Genomic DNA, 23,960 nt, shown 5'->3' on the forward strand with positions numbered 1-23,960 from the left:
TGTGATGTTGAGGGGCCTAAGAAGACCGGAAGCATGGAGACGAGGCTCGAAGCAATGGAGCAACAAGTCTTCAAGTGCTAAGGGATGGTGGAGCATGGACTCAACGCCAACCACATGATGATCACCGAGTTCACCAGCAAGCACAAGATGGATGCCATTGACATTGGGAAACACCTCTCCAGGCTCTATGACGGGGTTGATCAACTTCAGGGCCAGATCTATGACCTGCAGAACCAAAACTGTGAGTATGAGTACAGATTTAAATCAATAAGGTTGGTTGCAGATTTGAGGATTCTGGCGACTCGTTCATCCTGCCATGATGGAGCACCTATGCCTTGGAAGACGGAGGATCGGACTACTTCAACAGCTCCACCACCATCACCACCAAAGGAAGACAACTAAGCATTGGTATGGGCAATCCCCTTGGCTTTTGCCAAGCTTGGGGGAGTTGCCCTGGTATCGTAGCACCTTTATATCTTTTGCTTTTACCTTTGTTTTAGTTCTTTCCTTTTCAGTTTTTATTTCTTCTCTTAGAGGAATAAGTCTTTAGTGTTTAGTTTGACTCTTTTGCTTTTGTCTCTCCCTCGATGTATTTGAGCTTACGAGCTATATAATAAAGAGTATCTTAGTCAAGGGCTTTGCTTTGTGCCATGATCAAAAGTATGAAAAGAACGATAGCATGAGAGATCATGAGATGATCTTATGGGAAGTGATAGCTTCACATATGACACGTATGATGATTGAAACTTGTTGAGAATAAATCAACATAGACCTCGGTCATTGTTGCAATTAATAAGAAGTAATAAGGAAAGAGAGGTTCACATATAAATATATCTTCTTAGACACTTTTTACAATTGTGAGCACTCACCAAACTATTGCATGCTTAGGAGTAGATGTTGGACAAGGAAGACAACATAATGAATTGTGTTTGCTTGGTTCCAAACAATGTTATATGAGTAGAGATCCTTAGCATGTGATGATTGCTTCCACCTCATATTAGCCAAAACTCCCGCACCAAGTAGAGATACTACTTGTGCATCCATAAACCTTCAACCCAGTTTTGCCATGAGAGTCCACCATACCTACCTATGGATTGAATAAGATCCTTCAAGTAAGTTGTCATCGGTGCAAGCAATAAAAATTGCTCTCTAATATGTATGATCTATTAGTGTGTGGAAAATAAGCTTTGTACGAACCTGTGATGAGGAAGACATAAAAGCGACAGACTGCATAATAAAGTTCTTTATCACACGAGGCAATATAAAGTGATGTTCCTCCGCACTAAGAGGACACACATTCAAACCTCAAAAGCGCATGACAACCTCTCCTTCCCTCTGCGAAGGGCCTATCTTGCACCTTTACTTTTTGCCCTTGTAAGAGTCATGGTGATCTTCACCAATTCCCTATTTTTGCCTTTGTCTTGGCTACCGTCACATGCTTGGGAAATATCTATATTCATTTATCAACTTGGAGTTGAGTACTTATGCTTTATTATTGTTGACTTTACCCTTGAGGTAAATAGTTAGGAGGCAAAACTATAAGCCCCTATCTTCCTCTGTTTCCAGCTGAAACTTTGACACCATGAGTACCACGTGAGTTGTAACAATTGTGGAAAACAAAAGAGATGATTGAGTATGTGGGTTTGCCTTACAAGCTCTTATTTGACTCTTTCTGATGTTATGACAAATTGCAATTGCTTCAATGACTTTGGACTGTTGTTGGTTACTTCTCGGTAAGGTTTTTGCTTCATACTTTGCTTTGTGAAGGAATTGTTACTTTCCCATAAGAATCTTTATGATGTATTGTTGTTCTATGTGTGATCATGATGCCCTCATGTCCGTATTATGTTTTATCGACATCTTCATCCCTCAACATGTGGACATGTTTATGGAACTTGGTTTTCGCTTGAGGACAAGCGAGGTCTAAGCTTGGGGGAGTTGATACGTCCATTTTGCATCATGCTTTCATGTTGATATTTATTGCTTTATGGGCTGTTATATTACTTTGTGGTACCATATTTATGCCTTTTCTCTCTTATTTTGCAAGGTTTATTTGAAAAGGGAGAATTTAGGCAGCTGGAATTCTGGACTGGAAAAGGAGCAAATCTTAGTCCAGTATTCTGCACATCTCCAAATGCCTTGAAAAGTTACGTGGAATTTTTTTGGATTATATAAAAAATACTGGGCGAAATAAGTACCATAGGGAGCTACCAGGGCGCCACAAGCCTGGTAGCATCCACCCCCTGGTGGCGGCTAGCAAGCTTGTGGGCTCCCTGACGGCCCACTGGCCCCCTCTTTTGCTACATGAAGGGTTTCGTTCCAGAAAAAATCAATCGGGAGCTTTTTCATGGTTTCACCGCCGCCACGAGGCAGAACTTGAGCAGATCCAATCTAGAGCTCCGGTAGGACGATCCTACCGGGGAAACTTCCCTCCCGGAGGGGGAAATCATCGCCATCGTCATCACCAACACTCCTCTCGTCGGAGGGGAGGCATCTTCATCAACATCTTCATCAGCACCATCTCCTGTCCAATCCCTAGTTCATCTCTTGTAACCAATCTCCGTCTCACGACTCCAATTGGTACTTGTAAGGTTACTAGTAGTGTTGATTACTATTTGTAGTTGATGCTAGTTGGATTACTTGGTGGAAGAGTTTATGTTCAGATCCTTGATGCTATTCATTACACCTCTGATCATGATTATGATTATGCTTTGTGAGTAGTTACTTTTGTTCCTCAGGACATAGGATAAGTCATGCTGATAATAGTCATGTGAATTTGATATTCGTTCGGTATTTTGATATGTTGTATGTTGTTTTTCCTCTAGTGGTGTTATGTGAACATCAACTACATAACACTTCACCATATTTGGGCCTAGAGGAAGGCATTGGGGAGTAGTAAGTAGATGATGGGTTGCTGGAGTGACAGAAGCTTAAACCCCAGTCTATGCGTTGCTTCGTAAGGGGCTGATTTGGATCCACTAGTTTAATGCTATGGTTAGACGTTGTCTTAATTCTTCTTTCATAGTTGCGGATGCTTGTGAGAGGGGTTAATCATAAGTGGGATGCTTGTGCAAGTAAGGGCAGTACCCAAGCACCGGTCCACCCACATATCAAACTATCAAAGTAACAAACGCGAATCATATGAACATGATGAAACTAGCATGACAGAAATTCCCGTGTGTCCTCGGGAGCGTTTTTCCTCCTATAAGACTTTGTTCAGGCTTGTCCCTTGCTGCAAAAGGGATTGGGCCACTTGCTGCACCATTGCTACTACTTGGTACTTCTTACTTTTCGCTTGCTATGTTTCACCTCACTACACCATCACTTGTTACCGCTACTTTCAGTGCTTGCAGTTATTACCTTACTTATCGAAAGGACTACGATTGATCCCCTATACTTGTGGGTCATCAAAGGCCGAGATTATCGTCGAGCTGTACGTGTGCTGAACGCGGAGGTGCTGTACGTTCGGCACTAGATCGGAGCGGATCGTGGGACGGATCGCGGGACGGTTCGTGGGACAGTTCGCGAGGCGGATCGAGGGACGTGAGGACGTTCCACTACATCAACCGCGTTTCTTAACGCTTCCTGCTGTGCGATCTACAAGGGTACGTAGATCCAAATCTCCACTCGTAGATGGACATCACCATGATAGGTCTTCGTGCGCGTAGGAAATTTTTTGTTTCCCATGCGACGTTCCCCAACACTTTTACCTTCCACCATTGCTAGCCTCTCTAGTACCGCGCAACTTTCTCCGGTGCACAAACCCACCATATACCTTCCTCAAAACAGCCACCATACCTACGTATTATGGCATTTTCATAGCCATTCCGAGATATATTACCATGCAACTCCCACCGTTCCGTCTCATGACATGTCTCATCACTTTCATATTGCCATTGCATGATCGTGAGATAGCTAGCGAGATGTTTCAACGTCATACGCTAAGCTAGATCGTTGCACATCCCGGTACACTGCCGGAGGCATTTCATATAGAGTCATCATTGCTCTAAGTATTGAGTTGTCAGTAAATAAAAGTGTGATGACCATCATTATTAGAGCATTATCTCATGTGAGGAAATAAAAAAAAGAGGCCAAAGATGCTCACCAAAAAAAATGAAAGAGGCCAAAGAGCCCAAAAAAAGAGAAGGGACAATGCTACCATGTTCTTCATGATAGAGAGTCTCTTCTTTTGACACTTCCATATACTAGTGGGAATTTTCATTATATAACTTGGCTTATATATTCCAATGATGGGCTTCCTCAAAATTGCCCTAGGTCTTCATGAGCAAGCAAGTTGGGTGCACACCCACTAGTTCTCCTTTTGAGATTTCACACACTTATAGCTCTAAGTGGATCCGTTGCATGGTAATCTCTACTCATTCACATTGATATATATTGATGGGCATCTCCATAGCCCATTGATACGCCGAGTCGATATGACCATCTCCTCCTTTTTGCCTCACAACCTCCACCACACTCTATGTTGCGGAACGTCGCATGGGAAACAAAAATTTTCCTACGCGCACGAAGACCTATCATCGTGATGTCTATCTACGAGAGGGGATGTTCGATCTACGTACCCTTGTAGACCGCACAGCAGAAGCGTTAGTGAACGCGGTTGATGTAGTGGAACGTCCTCACGTCCCTCGATCCGCCCCGCGAACCGTCCCGCGATCAGTCCCACGATCTAGTGCCGAACGGACGACACCTCCGCGTTCAGCACACGTACAGCTCGACGATGATCTCGGCCTTCTTGATCTAGCAAGAGAGAAGGAGAGGTAGATGAGTTATCCGGCAGCGTGACGGCGCTCCGGAGGTTGGAGGTGATCTTATCTCAGCAGGGCTCCGCCCGAGCTCCGCAGAAACGCGATCTAGAGGTGAAACCGTGGAGATATGTGGTCGGGCTGCCGTGGCAAAGTTGTCTCAAATCAGCCCTAAAACCTCCGTATATAAAGGGGAGGAGGGGGAGCCTTGCCTTGGGGTCCAAGGACTCCCAAGGGGGTCGGCTGAGCCAAGGGGGGCAACCCTCCCCTTCCAAACCGAGTCCAACTAGGTTTGGAAGGAGGAGTCCTTCCCCCTTTTCCCACCTCCTCCTTTTTTTTCTCTTTGATTTTCTCCCTATGGTGCATAGGGCCTTCTTGGGCTGTCCCACCAGCCCACTAAGGGCTGGTGCGCCACCCCCAAGGCCTATGGGCTTCCCCGGGGTGGGTTGCCCCCCCCCCCCCCCCCGGTGAACACCCGGAACCCATTCGTCATTCCCGGTACATTCCCGGTAACTCCGAAAACCTTCCGGTAATCAAATGAGGTCATCCTATATATCAATCTTCATTTCCGGACCATTCCGAAAACCCTCGTGACATCCGTGATGTCATCCGGGACTCCGAACAACATTCGGTAACCAACCATATAACTCAAATACGCATAAAACAACATTGAACCTTAAGTGTGCAGACCCTGCGGGTTCGAGAACTATGTAGACATGACCCGAGAGACTCCTCGGTCAATATCCAATAGCGGGACCTGGATGCCCACATTGGATCCTACATATTCTACGAAGATCTTATCGTTTGAACCTCAGTGCCAAGGATTCATATAATCTCGTATGTCATTCCCTTTGTCCTTCGGTATGTTACTTGCCCGAGATTCGATCGTCAGTATCCGCATACCTATTTCAATCTCGTTTACCGGCAAGTCTCTTTACTCGTTCCGTAATACAAGATCCCGCAACTTACACTAAGTCACATTGCTTGCCAGGCTTGTGTGTGATGTTGTATTACCGAGTGGGCCCCGAGATACCTCTCCGTCACACGGAGTGACAAATCCCAGTCTCGATCCATACTAACTCAACTAACACCTTCGGAGATACCTGTAGAGCATCTTTATAGTCACCCAGTTACGTTGCGACGTTTGATACACACAAAGCATTCCTCCGGTGTCTGTGAGTTATATGATCTCATGGTCATAGGAACAAATACTTGACACGCAGAAAACAGTAGCAACAAAATGACACGATCAACATGCTACGTCTATTAGTTTGGGTCTAGTCCATCACATGATTCTCCTAATGATGTGATCTCGTTATCTAGTAACAACACTTGCCTATGGCCAGGAAACCTTGGCCATCTTTGATCAACGAGCTAGTCAACTAGAGGCTTACTAGGGACAGTGTTTTGTTTATGTATCCACACAAGTATTGTGTTTCCAATCTATACAATTATAGCATGGATAATAACCGATTATCATGAATAAAGAAATATAATAATAACTAATTTATTATTGCCTCTAGGGCATATTTCCAACAGTCTCCCACTTGCACTAGAGTCAATAATCTAGTTCACATCACCATGTGATTCCAACGAATCCAACACCCATATAGTTATGGGGTCTGATCATGTCTTGCTCATGAGAGAGATTTTAGTCAACGGTTCTGAAATTTTCAGATCCGTGTGTTCTTTACAAATCTTTATGTCATCTTATAGATGCTGCTACTATGTGCTATTCGGAAATACTCCAAATATCTACTCTACTATACGAATCCGTTTCACTACTCATAGTTATTCGGATTAGTGTCAAAGCTTACATCGACGTAACCCTTTACGACGAACTCTTTAACCACCTCCATAATCGAGAAAAATTCCTTAGTCCATCAGTTACTAAGGATAAATTTTGACCGCTGCTAGTGATTCAATCATGGATCACTCTCTGTACCTCTCAACAGACTTGCTACAAGGCACACATCAGGTGCGGTACTCATCATGGCATACTTTAGAGTCTACGGCTAATGCATAGAAGACGACCTTCGTCTATTCTCTTTATTCTGCCGTGGTCGGGTTTTGAGTCTTACGCAAATTCACACCTTACAACGCAACCAAGAACTCCTTCTTTGCTGATCTATTTTGAACTCCTTCAAAACTTGTCAAGGCATGCATCTTGTTGAAACTTCCATTAAGCGCTTTCGATCTATCTCCATAGATCTTTGATGCTCAACATTCAAGTAGCTCAATCCAGGTATTCCTTTGAAAGCTCCTTTCAAACAACCTTGTATGCTTTACAGAAATTCTACATTACTTCTGATCCACAATATGTCAACCACATATACTTATCAGAAATTCTATAGTGCTCCCCTCATAAACCTTGTACAAACCCAAAATCCTTGATCATCTCATCAAAGTGTATATTCCAACTCCGAGATGCTTGCACCAGTCCATTTAAGGATCGCTGGAGCTTGCATACTTGCTAGTATCTTTAGGATCGACAAAACCTCATGGTTGTATCTCATACAATGTTTGCTCAAGGAAACCGTCGAGGAAACAATGCTTTGACATCCTACATGCAATATTTCATAAATAATGCAACAACTACTAATATAATTCTAACAGACTTTTAGCATCGCTACGAGTGAGAAAGTCTCATCATAGTCAACTGTTTGATCTTGTCGGAAACATCTTTGCGACAAGTCGAGCTTTTCTTAATAGTGACTTATCACTATCATCGTCTGTCTTCCTTTTAAAGATCCATTTCTACTCAATAGTCCTATGACCATCAAGTAGTTCTTCCAAAGTCTACACTTTGTTTTCATACATGGATCCTCTCTCGGATTTCATGGCTTTCAGCCATTTGTCGGAATCTGGGCCCACCATTGCTTTCTCCATAACTCGTAGGTTCACTGTTGCTCAACAACATGACCTCCAAGACAGGGTTACCGTACCACTCTGTAGTAGTACGCGACCTTGTCAACCTACGAGGCTTGTAGTAACTTGATCCGATGCTCGATGATCACCATCATCAGCTTTCACTTCAATTGGTGTAGGCGCCACAGGAACAACTTCCTGCGCCCTGCTACACACTGGTCGAAGTGATGGTTCAATAACCTCATCAAGTTCTACCACCCTCCCACTCAATTCTTTCGAGAGAAACCTTTCCTCGAGAAAGGATCCGTTTCTAGAAACAAACACTTTGCTTTCGGATCTGAGATAGGAGATGTACCCAACTGTTTTGGATATCCTATAAAAATGCATTTATCCGCTTTGGGTTCGAGCTTATCAGACTGAAACTTTTTCACATAAGTGTCGAAACCCCAAACTTTCAAGAAACGACAGTTTAGATTTCTCTAATCCTCAGTCTATACTGTGTCATCTCAACGGAAATACGTGGTGCCCTATTTAAAGTGAATGCGGTTGTCTCTAATGCTTAACCCATAAATGATAGTGGTAATTCGATAAGAGACATCATAGCATGCACCATACCAAATAGTGTGTGGCTATGACGTTCAGACACATCATCACACTATGATGTTCTAGGTGGCATGAACCGCAAAACAATTTCCACATTGTCTTAACTGCATACCAAAACTCGTAACTCAGATATTCATTTCTATGATCATATCGTAGACAGTTTATCCTCTTGTTACGACGAACTTCACTCCAAAACAGAATTGAACTTTTCAATATTTCAGACTTGTGATTTATTAAGCAAATACTCTAGTATCTACTCAAATCGTCATTGAAGCAAGAACATAATGATATCCACTGCGTGCCTCAGCACCCATTGGACTGCATACATCAAAATGTATCACTTCCAACAAGTTACTATCTTATTTCATCTCAATGAAAACAAGGCCTTGCTCATGTGGTATGATTTGCATGTCACTAGTGATTCAAAATCAAGTGAGTATAAAGATCCATCAGCATGGAGCCTCTTCATGCAATTTACACCAACATGACTCAAGCGGCAGTGCCACAAGTAAGTGGTACTATCATCATTACCTCGTATCTTTTGGCACCAATATCATGAACATGTGTAACACTACGATCGAGATTCAATAAACCATTGAAGGTGATTATTCAAGAAAATAGAGTAACCATTATTCTCTTTAAATGAATAATCGTATTGCAATAAACACGATCCAATCATGTTCATGCTTAACGCAAGCACCAAATAACAATTATTTAGGTTTAACACCAATCCCGATGGTAGAGGGAGTGTGCGACGTTTGATCATATCAACCTTGGAAACACTTCCAACACGTATCGTCACCTCGCCTTTAGCTAGTCTCCGTTTATGCCGTAGCTTTCATTTCGTGTTACTAATCACTTAGCAACCGAACCGGTATCCAATACCCTCATGCTACTAGGAGTACTAGTAAAGTATACATCAACATCATGTATATCAAATATACTTCTTTCGACTTTTGCCAGCCTTCTTATCTACCAAGTATCTAGAGTTTCTCCGCCTCAGTGACTGTTCCCCTCATTACAGAAGCACTTAGTCTCGGGTTTGGGTTTAATCTTGGGTCTCTTCATTAGTGCAACAACTGTTTTGCCGTTTTACGAAGTATCCCTTCTAGCCCTTGCCTTTCTTGAAACTTAGTGGTTTTACAAACCATCAACTATTGATGCTCCTTCTTGATTTCTACTTTCGCAGTGTCAAACATCGTGAATCGCTCAAGGATCATTGTATCTATCCTTGATATGTTATAGTTCATCACGAAGCTCTCACAGCTTGGTGGCAGTGACTTTGGAGAACCATCACTATCTCATCTGGAAGATTAACTCCCACTTGATTCAAGTGATTGTCGTACTGAGACAATCTGAGCACACGCTCAACGATTGAGCTTTTCTCCTTTACTTTGTGGACAAGGAATCTTGTCGGAGGTCTCGTACCTCTCAACAAGGGCACAAGCATGAAATCACAATTTCATCTCATTAGAACATCACTTATGTTCCGTGACGTTTCAAAACGTCTTCGGTGCCTTGCTTTTAAGCCATTAAGTATTTTGCACCGAACTATCGTGTAGTCATCAGAAACGTGTATGTCGGATGTTCACAACATCCACAGACGACGCTCGAGGTGCAGCACACTGAGTGGTGCATTAAGGACATAAGCCTTCTGCGCAGCAACGAGGACAATCCTCTTCAAAGTTTGCTACTATCAACTTTCAACTAAATTTTCTCCAGGAACATATAAAAACAGTAGAGCTATAGCGCAAGCTACATCGTAATTCACAAAGACCATTATACTATGTTCATGACAATTATTTCAATTAATCATATTACTTAAGAACTCCCACTCAAAAAGTACATCTCTCTAGTCATTTGAGTGGTACATGATCCAAATCCACTATCTCAAGTCCGGTCATCACGTGAGTCGAGAATAGTTTCAGTGGTAAGCATCTCTATGCTAATCATATCAACTATACGATTCATGCTCGACCTTTCGGTCTCATGTGTTCCGAGGCCATGTCTGCACATGCTAGGCTCGTCAAGCTTAACCCGAGTGTTCTGTGTGTGCAACTGTTTTGCACCCGTTGTATGTGAACGTTGAGTCTATCACACCCGATCATCACGTGGTGTCTCGAAACGAAGAACTGTCGCAACGGTGCACAGTCGAGGAGAACACAATTCCGTGTTGAAATTTTAGTGAGAAATCACCTCATAATGCTACCGTCGTGGGCTTCCCCGGGGTGGGTTGCCCCCCCCCCCCCGGTGAACACCCGGAACCCATTCGTCATTCCCGGTAACTCCGAAAACCTTCCGGTAATCAAATGAGGTCATCCTATATATCAATCTTCGTTTCCGGACCATTCCAGAAACCCTCGTGACATTTGTGATCTCATCCGGGACTCCGAACAACATTCGGTAACCAACCATATAACTCAAATGCGCATAAAACAACGTCGAACCTTAAGTGTGCAGACCCTGCGGGTTCGAGAACTATGTAGTCATGACCCGAGAGACTCCTCGGTCAATATCCAATAGCGGGACCTGGATGCCCATATTGGATCCTACATATTCTACGAAGATCTTATTGTTTGAACCTCAGTGCCAAGGATTCATATAATCCCGTATGTCATTCCCTTTGTCCTTCGGTATGTTACTTGCCCGAGATTCGATCGTCAGTATCCGCATACCTATTTCAATCTCGTTTACCGGAAAGTCTCTTTACTCGTTCTGTAATACAAGATCCCGCAACTTACACTAAGTCACATTGCTTGCAAGGCTTGTGTGTGATGTTGTATTACCGAGTGGGCCCCGAGATACCTCTCCGTCACACGGAGTGACAAATCCCAGTCTCGATCCATACTAACTCAACTAACACCTTCGGAGATACCTGTAGAGCATCTTTATAGTCACCCAGTTACGTTGCGACGTTTGATACACACAAAGCATTCCTCCGGTGTCAGTGAGTTATATGATCTCATGGTCATAGGAACAAATACTTGACACGCAGAAAACAGTAGCAACAAAATGACACGATCAACATGCTACGTCTATTAGTTTGGGTCTAGTCCATCACATGATTCTCCTAATGATGTGATCCCGTTATCAAGTAACAACACTTGCCTATGGCCAGGAAACCTTGGCCATCTTTGATCAACGAGCTAGTCACCTAGAGGCTTACTAGGGACAGTGTTTTGTCTATGTATCCACACAAGTATTGTGTTTCGAATCAATACAATTATAGCATGGATAATAAACGATTATCATGAACAAAGAAATATAATAATAACTAATTTATTATTGCCTCTAGGGCATATTTCCAACACTCTATTCCACCTATAGTGCTATATCCATGGCTCACGCTCATGTATTGCGTGAGAGTTGAAAAAGTTTGAGAAAGTAAGAGTGTGAAAACAATCACTTGGCCAATACCGGGGTTGTGCATGATTTAAATTCGTTGTGTGGGGATAATGGAGCATAGCCAGACTATATGATTTTGTAGGGATAACTTTCTTTGGCCTTGTTATTTCAAAAGTTCATGATTACTCTGCTAGTATGCTTGAAGTATTATTGTTTTCATGTGAATAGTAAACTATTGTTTTGAATCTTACGGATCTGAACATTCATGACACAAGAAATAAGTTACAAAGGACAAATATGTTAGGTAGCATTCCACATCAAAAATTCGGTCTTTATCACTTCCCTACTCGAGGACGAGCAGGAGTTAAGCTTGGGGATGCTTGATACGTCTCCAACGTATCTATAATTTTTTATGGTTCCATGCTATTATCTTGTCAACTTTGGATGTTTTATATGCATGAATATGTTATTTTATATATTTTTGGGACTAACCTATTAACTCAGTGCCAAGTAACAGTTTCTGTTTTTTCCGTGTTTTTGACCCTTTTTCAGACGGAGTCCAAATGGAATAAAACTTTACGATGATTTTTTTGGACCAAAAGAGACCCCCGAAGGTTTGGAAGAAGGCCAGAAGAGCCACGAGGGAGTCACAAGCCCGGTAGGCGCAACCCCTCCCCTAGGCCGCCCCTACCCGGCTTGTGACCTCCTCGTGGGCCCAACCGACGTAATTCCACCACCATAAATTCCTATAAATACAAAAACCCCCAAAAAGAAACCAAGATCGGGAGTTCTGCCGCTGCAAGCCTCTGTAGCCACCAAAAACCAATCTGGAGCCCGTTCCGGCACCCTGCCGGAGGGGGAATCCATCTCCGGTGGCCATCTTCATCATCCTAGCGATCTCCATGACGAGGAGGCAGTAGTTCACCCTCGGGGTTGAGGGTATGTACCAGTAGCTATGTGTTTGATCTCTCTCTCTCGTGTTCTTGAGATGTCTTGATCTCGATGTACCGCGGGCTTTGCTACTATAGTTGGATCTTATGATGTTCTTGCCCCTCTCCCTTCTTGTAATGAATTGAGTTTTCCCATTGGAGTTATCTTATCGGACTGAGTCTTTGAAAACACTTGATGTATGTCTTGCACGTGTCTATCTGTGGTGATCAACTTGCGGGTTTGTGACATTGGGAACCTATGCATATGGGTTGGCACACGTTTGGATATTCATGTGAGTACTCGATGTATGTTTTGGTGATCAACTTGCGGGTTTCGTGACATTGGGAACCTATGCATATGGGTTGGCACACGTTTTGAATCTCCGGTAGAAACTTCGGGGCACTCTTTGAAGTTCTATGTGTTGGTTGAATAGATGATTCTGAGATTGTGTGATGCATATTGTATAATCATGCCCACGGATACTTGAGGTGACAATGGAGTATCTAGGTGACATTAGGATCTTGGTTGATATGTATCTTAAGGTGTTATTCTAGTACGAACTCTATGAAAGATTGAACGGAAAGAATAGCTTCGTGCTATTTTACTACGGACTCTTGAATAGATCGATCAGAAACAATAACTTTGTGGTGGTTTCGTACCCGACAATAATCTCTTCGTTTGTTCTCCGCTATTAGTGACTTTGGAGTGACTCTTTGTTGCGTGTTGAGGGCTAGTTGTATGATCCAATTATGTTATCATTGTTGAGAGAACTTCACTAGTGAAAGTATGAACCCTAGGCCTTGTTTCCACGCATTGCAATACTGTTCGTGCTCACTTTTGTTACTAGTTACCTTGCTGTTTTTGTAATTTCAGATTACAAAAACCTATATCTACCATCCTTCTTGCACTTGTATCACCATCTCTTCGCCTAACTAGTGCACCTATACAACTTGCCATTGTGGTGGGTGTGTTGGGGACACAAGAGACTCTTTGTTATTTGGTTGCAGGGTTGCTTGAGAGAGACCATCTTCATCCTACGCCTCCCGCGGATTCATAAAACTTAGGTCACCCACTTGAGGAAAAATTGCTACTGTCCTACAAACCTCTGCACTTGGCGGCCCAACAACGTCTACAAGGAGAAGGTTGCGTAGTAGACATCAATATTTCAACCCCTCTAGAGGTTAGCGATCCATCTAGTAGCTAGAGTTCTCAACTATTTTTTTTAGTTTTGAAAATACACCCGGATTGCCCAAAATACGACATCTATCACTAATAGGCTCAAGCTCTTGATACCAAAAGTTCAAACATTACTCAAATCAATACCTCAAAACTATTGGAAGTTACTACTATACTTAAATAGTAACCTCAATTACCTACTCATGCAAGACACACAACTTAGTGCAACAAGCCAACTCTCTAAACTAGATAAGCATGATAACTCAAGGTAGTTCCAAAAGTAACCTTAATAAAAGCTATTAGAAAGATAAAGCATGAAAACTAAGAGCTAATCATGATAACAGCTATAAAAAGATAAAGAACACACAACAAGATAAGCATGAAAACATATGTTGTGTTTAGGGTGGAGTGGACCGTGTTTCTCTCCCAAACATTGAAGGCTAGGGTCCAACTTGTTATGAATATCCAGCAAAACTAAAACAAACTAAAAAAAAGTAAAGAGCAGGACGCTCCAAGCATAGCACATAACATATGAAGTGATAAAAATATAGCTTGGAGAAGGACGGACTGATGATTATTGATGGAGAAGGGGATGCACGGGGACATCCCCAAGCTTAGACGCTTGAGTCTCCTTGAATATTTATTGGGGTTGCATGGGGGCATCCCCAAATTTGAGCGCTTGACACTCCTGGATCTTCTTTCATCATCTTCCATCGCATACTTGAAAACTCCCTTCATACGAAACTCATCATAAGCTGATTAGAGTGGTTAGTGCCCATAATAAAACATATTTTTCTTTACTGGAAATAAAGATTTTCAGGAAGAGCCACTGTTTCTCAAGATTGTCAAAAGGTTTTTGCAATGAAAAAGCAAGCTTAAGATTTGCAAAACAATGAAAACGCAAAACATGGCAGAATCTGGAAAAAACGGACCACCAGATAGTAAATAATTTGTTCGGGGCACTTCTGCTACTCAAATCAAAAAACTCTAAGTAGACGCCAGAAATCAATTATATAGAGCATACTGTCAAAACAATTCAGATCAAAAAGATTATCCGGTGATTTTTGACTAATTTTTCCGTCAAGCACACAAAATCTGTTTCTGGACAACATGTCACAACTTTTGAACTTTCTTGCAATGAGAGGCTAAAACTTGGCACAAAGCTTGAAAATAAAGATACAATGATGTTGCTACAGTAGTAAAAAACATCAAGACCACTAAAACTGAAAGTAAAAACAAATTGGGTTGCCTCCCAACAAGCGATTTCTTTTATGCCTTTGAGCTAGGCATGATGTCAAAAGATCAAGTTGTATCAATTGAACCATCATAAAGATCATCAAAAACCTCTTCAATAGTACAACTAGTCTTAAGAGGACTCTCAAAGAAAGCCCTAGTGGCAACACTTCTAGGAACAAAAGCAAAGGTAGTAAGACCAATTGGAATTTCATTTTTAATTTTATATAGGAGAGGTATCTTTTCTAAGGTCTTCACGGTTTCAACACCCTTAGCAATAGGTATACTCGTTTTGGGTTGAGGAACCTTGGGTACGTAAACGAATTTAGGTTCCTTCCTTGCGGGGGTTTCTACCTTTTTCGTCTTGATGGAGGATAGAGTAGTTCCTAAAGTTTCAATAATATCCTCGATCTTATAAATCCTAGAAGGATCCATATCATGGGATTTAAGGGTCTCCAAAGTTTTGTAAATTTTGTGCATGAAGCTATCAAGTCTATTAAAGTTCCCTTGAATCTTACGATCTACTTCATTTATTTTACCCATGCTTGGCATCTCTAGCTCTATATTCTCAAGTTTACTCATAATGTGAGCTAAAGTGATATCATCCTTTATGTCAACAATTGCTGAAATTCCCACAAGATTTTCCATAACGTTAAGAGCCTCCAAAACGGGAGCTTCTGAGAAATTCCCACCTATTGCTATGTCTAGAACAAACCTATTCCAAGAAGTAATACCAATATAAAAATTTATAAGCAAAATAGTGGTGGATTGCTTCTTGGTGGCTCTATCTTGAGAACCATTAATTCTATACCAAGCATCTTTCAAACTTTCTCCACCCCTTTGTTTGAAGGTGAGAATCTCTCCTTCGGGTGCAACACCAAAGGCAAATGACTTAGACATACTCACTAAAAAAGCAAAGTAACTACCCCTTTTTTGTGTGGTTTTTGGTATAAGACGTTAAAGCAAAAACTATAAAGCATACTAACAAGACTAAAAAGCAAAGGTAAAAGATAGTGTGCAACTCCCCTATCTTGAAGACTCGAGTCCGAGGAAACGGCGCCAGAAATTTGCTTAATGACGAGTTGATGGAACTATACTCCTCGCCCCTCGTTGGTTACCCCAAGTGGAAGGTTGAGATGTTGTCAACAGCATATTTCCCTTACACGGGGACTATAAGGTTTATCGAACCAGGAGGACTCCAAGGATCAACAAGTAGGTGTCTGCTGCTCTGGCGCTAGCAAAAGACGTGGATCTGCAGACACAACAAATAACTTTGCTCCCAACGAGTTCACAGAGGTTGTCAATCTCCCAGGCCTTGTCATTTGCAAAGGAACAAACACAAGCGGGAATAGCGATGGTGATTGCAACGAAAAAGGAAATAAAAGCATTAAATGGTGGAGGTGTAAACAATGGTGGAAATATGGACGAGAGTCCCATGACGTTCACTAGTGATGTCTCTCTCCCAAAAGACGATAAACAATTATACTGGATAAACAATTTACAGCTCGGCAATTGACAAAATTATAAACGCATCGCAATGCTAATCATGCTAAAAGAAAGTTAGATGCTCATAAGTATGGGCAGTACGCCAAGACAAGTACATCGTTTATCCATGATCATCTACTCATTAATCATCCACGTTGAGATATCTATCCAGAACATCTCGCTGGTATTAAGTTGCGAGCCCCGCCCAAAGTGTAAACTCAAAGCAACGGACGACTGCATTAACAAACTTTGCGTAAGGTAAACAATCCTTGCAACCGTGGTTACAAGCACCGTTGTTTTCTCCCTAGTGGCAACAACACATCCCCTAGTCTCATGTTTCTGTCACTCAAGCTAGACATCAGGGGACATGAACCCACAATCATGTATAACACTCCCTCTTGAAGTTACAATCTACTATTTGGCCAAAGCAATATAAAGCAATGGAGAACACGCATGAATTACTCAAGAACAAAATATAAAAGAAGAACCAAATATATAACTCATCACAATCTGAACATAATCACATAATTCATCGAATCCCAGCAAACTCAGCATAGCAACAGCAGGTAAATTACATAGATGCCTTGATCATGTAGGGCAGCTCACAAGGGCTAAGGATTGAAGCACAAGATTGGAGAGAAGACATCACATAGCAACTGGTCATGGATCCATGGTCCAAGGAGGACTACTCACGGCACGCCCGGGAAGCGTCCATAATGGTGAAGAAGCTCCCGGAGGTCAATCCTCCCTCCGGTAGGGTGACGGGAAGAGGTCTCTTGTCACTCCCGATCTCGGAAGCGCTACGGCGGCGGAATGACGGTAAAATTCGCGATGAAGGATATATCTTTAGGGTTTTCGTTTCGGAAAGTAAATATAGGCCAAAGGAGGACGCCACGGGGTGGACCCGCCACCCAAGCGACCTAATGGCGCGGCCAGGAGGGGCCCGCGCCAGGTGGCCACCTGGGCGAGGCCTGGCTCCCCTCTGGCCCACCTTGGTGCTTCCTGAAGCTTTCGTCATGCTGATTTTTATATATTTTTCTTGGGATTTTTCGGGCTGTAAAAATTGCGGTAAAGTCCGTGCAATTAAAAGACATCAGCAGACAGAAATTGGCAGTGACTGCACTGAGTTTTTAGATTGGTCTAAATATGTGTAAAAAGGTATGAAAGTGTATGAAGATGCTCTTAACCCTTTGCTCGTTGCTGGTTCTCTATAGATAGATCCTTGCGTAACGTAGGAATTTTTTTAAAATTCCTACGTTCCCCAACACGAAGCGGGTGCGGGAGCGAACGGAAGGGTATGGAGAAAGTGGAGGAAAAAATAGTCGCTTTACCGCCGACTAGCGGGCCAAGGAGGGGATTAGACACGCGTCGCGCGCTTTCGCTTTATGTCCGCGTCGACGTAAATCAGACTCAATATTAAACCATGAATGGGTCGGTAGGAGGAAAAAAAACGAACGCGTGTCTGTTTAGATCGACGTTTTGAACCAACTTTTTATCCATATGTATCCGAACGAACGGCGGCCGACGAAATGGATTGCGCGGCTAAAAATGCTGTAATCGCCTTTCCGCTGCACAGTACCTGCAGCTTATTACTCGCCGTGGCTTTTTTGGCAGGCGAGGCGAAAGGAATCGGCCGGTGAATGCCCTTGGCTGGGAATCGTATGTGTACGGTGCGTCGTTGATCGATCGACGGAGAGCAGCGGTTTCTTGTTTCTACCTGCTTGTCGTTTCGTTTGTTGCCCTAGTTACTGGCCACATGGTCAAATGCCGTGTTCAGGAAAGCGGGGTCGCATGTAGGATTACTACAAAAAGTGGCGTCTAATCAAGAGTGTTTGGACCAGTTAGTTGATCCAACTCGATCCGTTTAATGAAGAGCACGTCAATCATGGCGCCATCTTAGGTTTGTTGATGATGAAGCTGGTGGAGAAGGTGGTGGCACGGGTCCAAGAAGGACACCGTGAGTCGACCTGAATCGCCTGAAATCGCCTTGACGAGTTTCCAACTCCATGTGCGAGGTGCTGCCCTACCCCCTCTGCCCCTCTCCATATTCTGCACCTCTGCTTCCGGTGGAGTCTAATCAGGCCCAATTAATTAGCAATTAAATTCAGAGTTAACTCCACTTTACGCCATAGTTTCATCACTTGTTTCACTCATTCCATTTCTATATACAAGGTCATTTTATATTTTTATATCTAACTTTAATCATCATTTTATTATAAAAAAGAGTTATATGAACAAATATATGTCATTGGATGCACATTCAAAAAACTCTTCGATCATATATTGTTTATGTCATATAACTTATATTTTCTTGACCAAAATTATAAACCAAAATTTGACACGAAAAGCAAAGTGACCTTCTATACAGAAAATGAAGTGTAGATACAATTATCCAAGCCGAATCGAACAAGGAAAACAATCGGAGAAATTAACGGCCGACCTCACAAGCCCAATCAACACGAGACATGGGTCCAAGCAATCGAAATAAAATTATAAAAAGGTAATTAGTAGATCAAATTTATTCAAGTTGTTCCCGCAAAAAAAGTATGTTTAAATTGGATAAGAATGTAAAAAAAACAACTAAATGGTATAACTTTTCTCGTTACTTTTTGTTCTCTCTTAAATAAAAGAAGATAAACTATTTTTTATAATTTCTCTTTCCTCCACCTTATCATTTATCCTACATCGCACTATTAAAATAACATCATTGGCCCTGTTTGGATCCCACTGCTAGAGCTAGTTTGAGCTAGTTTGAGCTGAACTAGCTCCCAAAGTATCCAAACACATGGGCTAGTTTGGGTTAGATGCAAACTAACCCATAAAAAAACTAGCCCTGAGAAGAGGTGCCAATTGGAGCTAGTTGGGGATGGACAGGTAAAAATAATAATATTTTGACCGCATCAGATCCTTTCCTCTCCATCCTCCCGCATCCCACGTCGCTCGGCCGCGCGCGCCGCGCTCGCCCCGCCCGCCGCGCTCGCCCTCGCCCCGCTCGACCGCGCTCGCCCCGCCGGCCACGCTCGGCCGCGGTCGAGCGCCCGCTCGACCGCGCTCGCCCCGCCGGCCACGCTCGGCCGCGCTCGCCCCGCCCGCCGCGCTCGCCCTCGCCCCGCCCGGCCGCGCTCGCCCCGCCGGCCGCGCTAGCCCCGTCGGCCGCGCTAGCCTCGCTCGGCCAAGCTCGCCCCGCCGGCCGCGCTCGCCCCGCGGCCGCGCTCGCCCTCGCCCCGCCCGGCCGCGCTCGTCCCGCGCGGCCTGCTCGCCTCGCCGGCCGCGCTCCCCCCGCCGGCCGCGCTCGCCCTGCTCGCCCCGCCGGCCGCACCAGGCCTACACAAAAGCTGGCCACAACAAATCCTGGTAAAAAGATACACATGATTGAAAAAAATGCATTTATTGTCAAACTAACCTTTGCATCCAAACACCACCAAAGGCTAGAGTTAGTTCATGATTAGACTAAAATTAGAAACTAACTCTAACCTCTAGCCAAGTTAGAGTATCCAAACAGGGCCATTGTACACGCCTTACAAAATTGAAACTAGGGTAGAGAGTGAACTTAGCTGTATCATATTGAAGTATATATTTTTATCCAAAAAACTAGTTAATACCGGCCTTAATCTAAAGAAAGCAATTGTGGCATCAGAAGTTCACATAGAATTATTGTTAAAAACATAATATCACACGCACTCACTGAATATTCCGGCGCAACCACGTGACCTTTCGTCGCCAATTTCTTCGCGCACCTTTAATGCGTGTCCACATTGCTCACACGATCTACTAGCACCGGCACCATCATTATTACGGAAACTTCTCAGGGGGCGAACCGGAAACCACATGAAACCGGCCACGACGTCTATCCCCCCGATCCGGCCGACGACGTGCGAGATCGATTGATCGCACGAGCCCCACATCCATAAAATCACACGGCCAGATCTCTCCTCATCGGGATCGCTTTGTACGCGTGCGAGCCGATCCTTGTTTTTACTACTCTCCACATGCATCGACCGATCCATCCGTCATCCTCATCCATGGCCGATGCCTGGCTTGGTCCCCTCGATCGGTGGTCTCAGGTCAGGAGTAGTACTGGTCACCGGAGGGGTAGAGACAGACGGGCCACGACAACTATTCCAGGGCGGCTGAAAGCGAGCCCGTGGGAAATGGCAAGCTGGGATGCGCCCAAGAGCAAAAGGGAATATCGCCCAACTTGCACGCCGGGTTTATTACTGGTGGTAGATTAGATCCTGCTGCTACTAGTAGGAGTAGTTCATCCATTTTGTATCGGGTTGATGGACTCTAGTGGTGTTTTGGGAGTATACTCCGTTCTAGTGCCTACGTTTGACTGCACGGTCTTCATCGCAACGCCGTGGATGCAGTATATACTCCATGGTGGTACGCGCATCAAGTCCTGGAAATATGCAGACATCCGTATTCTTTTCGGCGAGTACCTTTCGATTAAAAGGGTGTTTGGGTTCAAAAGACTAAAACTAGTTTGACTAAAAATAGTTTTTTTAATAGGGTAAAGTTCCAAGTATCCCTGATTAAAGAGGAGCTAAAACTAGTTTTGAGATTAAATTTTTTAGTCAGGGATACCCCTATTAAAATATGGATTAGTCATCTCTCTTCTCATTTAACTCCTCTCCTTTAACACAGTCGAGTTCTGAATTGAAGGGTTTGGAGGATAATAAATGATCATTAACTTGATTTTAGTCTCTTTATTAGTATTTGAATCCAAGCATGAATGAGGCTAGCAAGTTTTAGTCCCACTACTTTTAGTTATGGGACTAAAACGTATCAAGCACCCTCTAAGAATCTTAGCTAGCTTACGCGCTCGGTAAATGTGACCGGACGTATTCATTTCGAAGCCATATTTGTTCGTTCATATACCATTCTCATTTGCTATTTTGTATGTATGGTTATTTCCACGTGATTGATGAAGATGAAAAAACCGGAAAAAAATGAAAACAAAATGAGAAAATGTAGTTCTAATGGGACGCGGCCTATACAACGGATTGACCGGACACGTCCACGAGTCATCATATCCCGCATACATTTGTATTCAATGTAAGAGTTCATGGACAATCGAACACATAGGGTGTGTTTGGTTTGAGGACCAAAAATCATGGAATGTCATGGTTCCATTCCAAAGTCATGGGTTGGTTTCATCCTTCTGTTCAGTTGATGATAAAAAAATGTTATGGCTTGGTTCCGTCCCGGTGTTTAGTTGGAGAGATGAAATGAGAAGAATCTGTAAATGGTGAGATTACTTCTCTCAACAAATAGAGTTCTTTGCATTTGATAAGCCTATAATTTAAATTTTCAACAACATTTTCATTCTATTTTCAACACATGCAAATAAAAATATATGATCATGAGTACATACCAAATATTTCACGAAAATGAAAAAATAACCACGAAAAAAATAATCACAAAAATGAAAAAAATAACCACCAAAAAATAACCACAAAAAAATAACCACGAAAACTTTTGTTCGGGTGGGGGGTGAGCGCGATGAGAATTGCTTGGTTAATTCTTTTTTTTCTTGCTTTCATGGACGAATAACGAGTCGGTTCCTCCAAATCGACGGAATCACTTGGTGAAGCATCTGGAGTGAATATTCCCTGCATGCGGATGACCCAATTCCGATTACTAACCCAACTAAACACTAGAACGACTGCTAGGGATGGAACCAACCCGTCCGATTTCACCTCATCCTGAAACCAAACACACCCATATATGAATGATACGAGAGATCAGGTCGCGTCACTTTCTGCTTCTTTAATATGTTCAATCATTAATCTGACGCGTTTTGATGAGGATTTAAGGATGTCGGCTACAAATGCATTTAAGCCAACTCTAACATACGATCGTAAACGGACGTCTGCTTTATCCGAATTTCGTCCGTTTGGATAGTGCAATGGATCCACGTAAGGCATCATCGTAAGCCATTGGTAAAATAAAATCAGGTTTTCCTCCGTCCCTCGCGTCGCCTCCACGAGCGAGACGGCCGAGGGTCCCTTCCCTCCTCCTCCTACTCGACTTTTCGCCTCGGTCGACGTCCCCAAACACCCCCGGAGGATTGGATTTGGTTCGGATTGGTCCGCTGTTATTTTGATCCAAACCGGAAGGAAAGCAGTGGCTTGTGAGTGGGTCTCGAAGTATACCAACTCAGACAAGCATACGTAGTAGCAGTACGTCGCCGTGGAGAATCAATTAGATTTCTTCGATGTGCTTGCTTCCAAAAATGGATGATTTACATGTTGCCGCTGATTAGAGAATGCATCCATGTTCTGCAACAATGCGTAGTACTAGCAAATTGTCCGGTACTTAAAAGATGATCACTGTTTTGTCGTGCGTAAACAAATGAATGAAAAGATCTCCATTGTTTTGTCATGCATAAATAAGTCGAATAGATGGAGCAACGTGCCGAATCCGGTGATAGGAACACTAGGCACAAAACGCGGCAGATTGCCTTTGTCATGCACATAAACAAACAGATAAGTGGTACGTATCTCACAACCCACCCACCAGTACTGCCGAACCTGCCGATTGTTATTATTAAAGAAAAGGAAGATACACGAGAAATGCCCATTTTTGTTCCGTTTCACTTGGTAGCTGAAAGGGACGTCTCCTGTGAACCAGGTCTGCTCCCTGAACCACCCATTTGTTTTGCTTTCGTTGGCAAGCGTAGAATGAAAAATACGTCGAGTTGTGTAAAATGTGCCTTTCCATTCGGGTAGGGGTGCCCTGTTGTGGCGCCATTATTGAGGCCAAATGGAGACGTGCAACGTGACGACGTCCCCTGCAGGCCGGCGAAGGTCGGTGCGCGTCGCGGCAGCCCTGCACCGCATTGATGGCTCTGGACGGTGGGCTCTTGATGATCGACGGTTGCTGCGGTTGGGATGTGATGATCAATTCATCATCACCCGGCAAGGTGCATCAACTTGTTCCTCTTCTCGTGGATATGGATAAGCGGCTGCATGGATTTGAGTCTCGCTCCTAATCTCGTGGGGGGTTTACGTGGTGACGTGCGAAAGAGGTTTGGGGTCGAGCATGTGAGCGGTAGATGGGTGTGGACGGATCACGGATGGTTGCTACACATAGCCAAACAGGTTGCGATGGCCGTAACGTGGGAGTTGTCCATCTTCATCACACCGCACATGGGGCGTTGATATTTCTGCGTACGTGTACCGCGAGGCCTGGGCCGGCAGCAGGGTTGGTAACATGCGGAGGGGCACCAACGGCTGAGCTCTCTCCAGACATGCGTCCTCTCCTCTGCCGTCACACAAGATCAGAATCCACGTCCCCATCCGTCCACCAGGCTCAAATGCCCTACGCCTGAGAAAAAGTTGGCCATCCCGTGCCCTCCCCAGAAAATGCACATCATGAGCCTTCGTCGCCGTTGAGAAAATCTTCCCTGGGGACGGCGGCATGATGGCCTTCGAGACCATACGGCGTGCTGCTACTACCATGTCCATGTGTAGTCAGCAGTCACGTAGTAGTACGAGTAGAACGAGATGAGAACGAACAAAGTTGGAAAGCTGTAGTCAGAGAGGAGAGGGAGGG

The sequence above is a fragment of the Hordeum vulgare genome, chromosome 7H (assembly GCF_904849725.1).
Source record: "Hordeum vulgare subsp. vulgare chromosome 7H, MorexV3_pseudomolecules_assembly, whole genome shotgun sequence".
Lineage (NCBI taxonomy): Eukaryota > Viridiplantae > Streptophyta > Magnoliopsida > Poales > Poaceae > Hordeum > Hordeum vulgare.